The 7,389-nt window shown below is 37.0% G+C and overlaps 1 non-coding gene across 1 annotated transcript; it reads left to right on the top strand.

The window, feature by feature from the left end:
• The first annotated feature begins 300 nt into the window (after window positions 1-300).
• Window positions 301-406, top strand: LOC128040828 (small nucleolar RNA R71). The gene has a single exon (XR_008195634.1). It is a non-coding gene; the product is annotated as a small nucleolar RNA R71 (small nucleolar RNA).
• Window positions 407-7,389: the final 6,983 nt, after the last annotated feature.

The raw sequence follows: 7,389 nt of genomic DNA, 5'->3' as shown, positions 1-7,389 counted from the left end.
GGTTGGGCTGCAAAACTGTTAGACCCATTAGTGGTAAGATTCTTAAGCATTGAGGATATTGAAGATACCTGAGATGCGAGTGAAGTGAGAGAGTCCACTTTATGTATTCCAGCGACTCGTCTTCCTGACGCTACTCGATTGGTTGGCAATTGATAATTGTTGCTGGCAATCCTCTCAATAACTTCGTAAGCCTCATTATAAGACTTAGAAAAGAGAGCACCATTAGCAGAGGCGTCCACTACCATCCTTGTGTGAGCGTTGAGACCATTATAGAATGTCTCAAGTTGAATGCAATGTGGGATTCCATGATGAGGGCACTTTCGTAATAACTCTTTGTACCTTTCCCATGCTTCATATAGGGACTCATCATCCATTTGTTGGAAGGCAGTGATCTCATTCCTCAACTAGGCATTCTTGCTCGGCGAGAAATACTTCATAAGGAATCTCTCGGCTAACTCTTGCCATGTAAAAATAGAGTTCGGTGGCAATGAGTTCAACCAGGAACGAGCTCTGTCCCTTAGCGAATATGGGAACAACTTCAGTTGTAATGCATCTTCGGGTACTCCGGCTAACTTGAAAGAATCACTCATTTCCATAAATAGTCTTAAGTGAAGTTGAGGATCTTCAGTAGGCATTCCACTAAATTGGCCCACAGTCTGAAGCATCTGGAACATGGCTAGCTTCAGCTCGAATTGTTGTGCCTCGATTTTGGGTCTCCTAATACTTGGATTAAGATCATTAAATACTGGCACGACATATTGTCATAAAGCTCTATCCCTATCATCAGCAATAAGGATAGGATTCTGGGCAAGGTTTGCTCCGTTTCCTTGATTCATATTCTCAAAGTTTATCTTTTCGGTTCTTCTCTGGTTCGCTTGTCTTCTTCGCTGTCGAAAGGTTTGTTCTATTTCAGAGTCCATAGGAAATAATCACAGTTAGTAAGTCGATAATCTGGTCAATACTCATAAACACCTGAATTAATCACAGAAAGATTAAGTAAGTAAAGATTTAAATAGGAAAATAAATAAACCAAAATGTAAAAATAGATTCACAAATAATGGATTTTTTTAAAAACAGTCCCCGTCAACGACACCAAAAACTTGGAATGAGGAAAATGTGCAAGTGTACACAATCGCAACAAGTAATAAAGTGACAAGTAAATGTCGATTTATCGTACCCACATGGACTGTAAAAGAATTATTTATGAAAGTAAGTTTAAACACTTTGGTGAAAGAAAAATATTTGGATTTGGGAAATGATTAAAAACTAGAAAAAAAAGGAAAATAAAATAAAATAAAGTTCTAATGCACGATTTCAAAAGCTGATTTTAATCAAGATGATATAATTGTGTTGGATTAATTACATTTCCTTACCTTAGAATCATTAAACTTATGCTTATACTCATTACTAATAAATCATGACAACTTGGTAATTTGCTAACTTATGAACATATTTACAAATAAAAATCCATTCATCTCTTGTACATATTCCTATGTCAATTTGATCGATAAAACAAATTTATAAAGATAAACATGTTATTGCACATACATACTTATTAGATTGAACAATCTCTCGCATATTGCTATGTCGATTCAAATGATTAATTCAACCTAATAAGCATATAAAAGACTATGTGAGGTAACAAATTATCCTTGCCTTGAAACAGTTTAATCACAATAATCTTGCAAGTTATGCAAGACATATGTATAACCAAATACAATGCTAATCTAATCTTCAGCTACCTTAGAAGAATTAAACATGCACTGATTAAGTACTGTGTCCATTAATTACAATTTCAATGCTGATGAGGATGTCACACCCAACAAGGGTGGACTGTCCTGAGCCATTTTTTCCAAATTCCAAGGCATTGATGCTTCAAAATCAACTCAACAAAGTTAGGCTACTACTTCTACTGTTGCACATTTTTTCACGATAGCACCCTCAACATCTCACACATTCTTCAAATAGGAAGTGCTACACTCCTTAAAGCAACTGGAGCAAAGGATTTCCCTCTTTAAGATTCAACAGTTTCAACTAGTTGAAGAGATGGTCAAGTCCCAGCAGCAGTAGGCTCAATATTGGACTTATGTGAGGGGCAGAGATTTGGCTCCTACAAGAGCCCTGCAGAAGAACTCTACAAAGCCAATGCCAAAATTCCCTTCCTTCCTCACCTATTTGCTCCCAATTCTTGAAGTTGTGGAAGAGCTGGCTCAAACTTCTACTGCCAGAGCCGAATCCACGAATTTAGGAATCACTACTGATGAAGGGGAAACTGTTACTGAGGAGCCTGAAAAGACGACATCATTAAATCTTTAGAATGAAAAAGAAAAAGAGAAAGATGAAACTGCCACGGACGCTATTGCCACCACGAAAGGTAAGGACCCTATTCCACCCACCCCACCAGCTTCCACAACTGCACAAGACCGTGACATCGATCATCTTATTGATGAACTCACGAAAACTGATAAGAAGGGGGACAAAATGAACCCCATGAAGAGGAAGCTATAGTATAAATTTAGTGCCCGTAAATCCACTTGTAGGGTCGAATGAAGTAATTACACCCCGTCCAAGCCAGGGAAGTTGTTTTTCCCTACCTCATGCATTTTATTTATTTTTCCATGACAATTTCTGTACATATCTATATTTTTGTTTTTCTATTACATAATTGTACATACATTGAGGAAAATGCATCCCTTAGGTTTGGGGGTGTATTGTGCATTTAGGCTGCATTATATATCTAGTACGTATGCTTATTTTAGTCTCGTTAAATTTGTTTTGCCACTGCCACGTAACTATTAAGTACTATTTTGCCTATGCGAAGTGTAAAATTTAATTATGATGCTCAATGAGGAGATTAATTCTTCAATAAACCTTCAAAAATGTGACAATGGACTAGGTGAATTTAGCTTAGGATAGTTTGCTTGAGAATCGACCCCTAAAAAATGAGATAACCTAACTTCTATTACAATTTGTCTATAGTAAGTTATTTTAATAAACTTAGAGAATTTTGAAGATAAGCTTAGTAAAATGGCAATACTCAGTAATGAATAACATGAAAAAGTTTAAGAAAAATCAAGGAAATACCATAAAACACTCTAATGCTTAGAATTGTCAAATAGGTCAGCAACACTTTGTTTGTTCAATTGTGCTGTAGATTATAAAAAGTGAGTTTAGGCAAGAATGTGTAATAAAGAAAAATAAGTTTAGGGGCACCCCACTGTAGTAATAGGCTGAGTAGCTAAGGAGGTTGTTGTTTGCTCCATCCATCTTCTAATTCAAAAGCCTTAGCTTCATGAGTGAGCTCTATTCAAATTGTGACATGATTAAGTATCCGACAATTAGTGTATGCTCCATTGTGATTTTCGAGTCAAAGAATTTTTTGATGAGCTGAGCCCCCTGTTCTAGAAAAAAGCAAATTCAGTTTAGATGAAAGATGAACTATGTAAATTAGTAGATATTTGCTACAGTCAAATTAAATACAGGAGTATATAGGATTTTTATTCTTAGGGCAATATTTTCTGCACTGCCTTTGCTAAATAAACTTATGAAACTTGAACACAATTTTTAGACATAGAAGATTGCTGAGAAATGAAGTATAAAATGCTCTCTATACAAAAGTGGTTATGTGGCCACAGTGAGTTACTGGTAAGTCTTGAAAAGAGTTATATTTCATGCATTTATACTTAGTTAATTGCCTGTACTTAAGTGATTTTAGTTGCATTTTAGGATATTGCATTAGTATTTTTAAGCATTGCATTAAAGAGATTGGATTGTGCTTACATGTTATTACATGTTGCTTTTAAATGCCTGTTGGAAAGACTTGTTTGGTGGTTGATTGGTAGGAACAAAGTGTCGGAGGAGTAGAGGGTTGAGGTTTGACATGACAAATTTTAGGTAATTTTCCAACACAAATGCTATGGCAATACCTGGAAGATGTCTAGTTAGCATTTAATGCATACCGTTCTCAGTCTCAGTTGTACTTGTACCAGTGAAACCCACTTGAATAAGAGAGAAAGGATTATCGGCTGATGGACCTACCCTAGAAGCTCAAACCTATAAAAGCCAAAAAGGGAACCTTAGAAAAGGGTAATTTTTTAAAATAGAAGAAAAATAGGAGCAGCTTTTGACTGGAAAGGAGGGAAGGACCAAGAATGAAGGCGGCTGAAGAAGTAGAAGATGACTGCATCATCTTTGTAAGTTGCAAGACATTGTGTTGCCAGTGTTAATAGCTGAATAGGCGAAGGCCAACATCTCAGAATTTCTTTTATTTTTTTTTTGATTCTTATCGCATTTCCTGTAGAACTTAATTGTAAAATATGATGTCTATAGACTTAATCAACATTGGAATTACTTAATCTTCCATTTTGTAGTTACTTGGTCATGACATTCTTGTTTTGTTTACTTGTTTTGAGTTACACATTTTATACATCATCATTCTCTCATTTTGCCACTACTTTCTCACTGTTATTTTGTTTCAGCATTAATCTAGCTTAACTCTAATAACTCGACCAAATTATATCGTTCTAATCCATGTGGAGACGATCTCACTGATCACTTTACTACCTTTTTGACATGTATACTTGCACACTTCGCACACCATGTTCACAAGAGACAGTTACACGACTTGGCGACACGGTTGTGTGACCCCTATTTTACCATTTTACCTATATTTTTGTAAAAGTTTCAAAATGGTCCCAATTCAGTTTCAAACTTGTGTAAGAGATTTTAGAACACCCCATTCTCGTCTCTGTTGCTGGATAAGGGTTTTAGAATATTACTAAGAAATTCCAAACAATTTATATCAGAATTTATCATTCATCATTAATTAACAAAAACTCATTAAGAACCTATCAAAATATGCAATTTGTGCCTTAAATCGGGCCTTCGACTCCCTAAAAATAGTTCAGAAATAATTCGAGACTACTGTGAAACAAATCAGAGGTTTTAAGAAAAAGTTACAAAAATGTGAAAACAGGGTCACAAGGCTGTGTGGTAGGCCATGTGACATAGCCTAGGCCGTGTAAGAATCGAATAAGGGACACACGGCCATGTCCCAGCCTGTGTCCAGACCCGTGTAACTCACTGAGTAGGGTCATACGGCCGTGTCGTAAGCCGTGTGCCCTACCATGTAACTCTTTGACTTGCCACACACGGCTGTGTAACACACTGACTTAAAACACTATGAATTCAAGAATGACACACGTCCGTGTGACAACCCGTGTCCCAGGCCGTGTGAACCAAATTTGACCAAAAAATCATGCCATTTTAAGACCAAACTATACCTATTCCACCACCCGAATTACACACACATTCAATAGACCTAGGCACTACTCCAACACACCTAAATATACCAAATCAATCAATCTATTTGATCCAACCAATATGCCATTCAAAGGCACCACATATATATACTAAACATTTAGTCTAAAAAATGCTCAAAGGACCCCCTTTATATAAGTTTAAACAAATAAGCATTGCACTATGATTAAAACCACTTCATTCAATAACTAAACCTCAAGGTGTTCATCTAAGCATTATATATGTATACTTGTTTCATCAATACAAAACATACCCTAATCAAAACACACATCTCATTCATAAACTAGATCTATCATTTCAAAACCATATATTTATCTATATATACATGCCACTACCCAAAAGCTACCAACTTAGATGGATAGTGTGAGTTGGTTGGTTGATCCTTCCAAAGAGTCAGCAATGATTATCTACAAAGCAATCCACCAAAACCCGTAATCTTATATAGGTTAGTAAGGACATAGTATAACGTTTTATCTAAATACAATTAGACACGATTCACATATTATTTGATTCTTAAAATTTCAAGAATACAAGTGATGAGATTATGTAATGATATAATGTTCTCAAAGATACCAAAATAAAATCAGGAGCATGAATATGCCTTTACGAGTACCGGAGTACTAACAAGGGCACGTATGTGCTTTCAGGAGTACCAAAGTACAGACAGGGGCACGTATGTGCATTTAGGGGTACCGAAGTACAAATAGGGGCACGTATGTTCATTCAGGGGTACTGAAGTACAAATAAGGGCACATATGTGAATTTAGGGGTATCGAAGTACAAACAGGGGGACGTGTGTGCATTCAGGGGTGCCGAAGTACAAACAGGGGCACTTGTGTGCATTCAGGGGTACCGAAGTATAAACAGGGGCACGTGTGTGCATTCAGGGGTACCGAAGTACAAACAGGGGAACTTGTGTTCATTCAGGGGTACCGAAGTACAAACAAGGGCACGTGTGTGCATTCAGGGGTACTGAAGTACAAATAGGGGCACGTCTGTGCATTCAAGGGTACCGAAGTAAAAACAAGGGCAAGTGTGTGCATTTAGGGGTACTAAGTACAAACAAGGGCACGTAGGTGAATTTAGAGGTATCGAAGTACAAATAAGGGGACATGTGTGCATTTAGGGTTATCAAAGTACAAACAGGGGGATGTGTGTGCATTCAGGGGTATCGAAGTACAGAAAGGAGCACGTGTGTGCATTCAGGGGTACCGAAGTACAAACAAGGGCACATGTGTACATTCAGGGGTACCGAAGTACAAACAGGTGCACGTCTGTGCATTTAGGGGTACCGAAGTACAAATAGGGGCACATCTGTGCATTTAGAGGGTACTAAGTACAAACAAGGGCACATCTGTGCATTCAGGGGTATTGAAGTACAAACAAGGGCATATGTGTGCATTTATGGGTATCAAAGTACAAACAGGGGCACGTGTGTGCATTCAGGGTACCAAAGTACAACTATTGGCATGTGTGTGCATTCGGGGGTATCGAAGCACAACAGGGGCATGCATGTGCATTCAAGGGTACCGAAGTACAAACAAGGGCATGTATGTGGATTCAGGGGTACCGAAGTACAAATAAGGGCATGCATGTGCATTCCAGGGTACCGAAGTACAGACAAGGGCATGTATGTACATTCAGGTAATAATTATCTATAATCATATAAAACAAAGAACAATAATATAATATTACAAGTAGAATTTCATTTACGTATTAAAATACTATGTACTTACCTATGATTTAATTCCTGGTCGACACGCAGGGACTAATCCGCTATTTTCTGTTTCTTCGGTTATTGTCTTTTTCATTCAAGTCTTGATCTATAAAATATTTAAAGAGAATATATTAATCCCATACATATTTCACATTTCATTTCAATGCATATGACCCTCAACGTTTCATTAATTACACATTTTTCGTAAACTTTTACAACTCTTGTAATGTAGTCTTTTCACCCGAAAATAATCAAATTAACCATTTTCACAAGTCAAAATTCACACTTGAATATTCAAGGCTTCTAAATAGTCCACAAAACACCTCTTATTCACCCTTAAACCTTGGAATTTT

The sequence above is a fragment of the Gossypium raimondii genome, chromosome 4, assembly GCF_025698545.1.
Source record: "Gossypium raimondii isolate GPD5lz chromosome 4, ASM2569854v1, whole genome shotgun sequence".
Taxonomy (NCBI): domain Eukaryota; kingdom Viridiplantae; phylum Streptophyta; class Magnoliopsida; order Malvales; family Malvaceae; genus Gossypium; species Gossypium raimondii.
The sequence above is the reverse complement of the archived record's forward strand: the minus strand, read 5'-3'. Positions and strand labels throughout refer to the sequence as shown.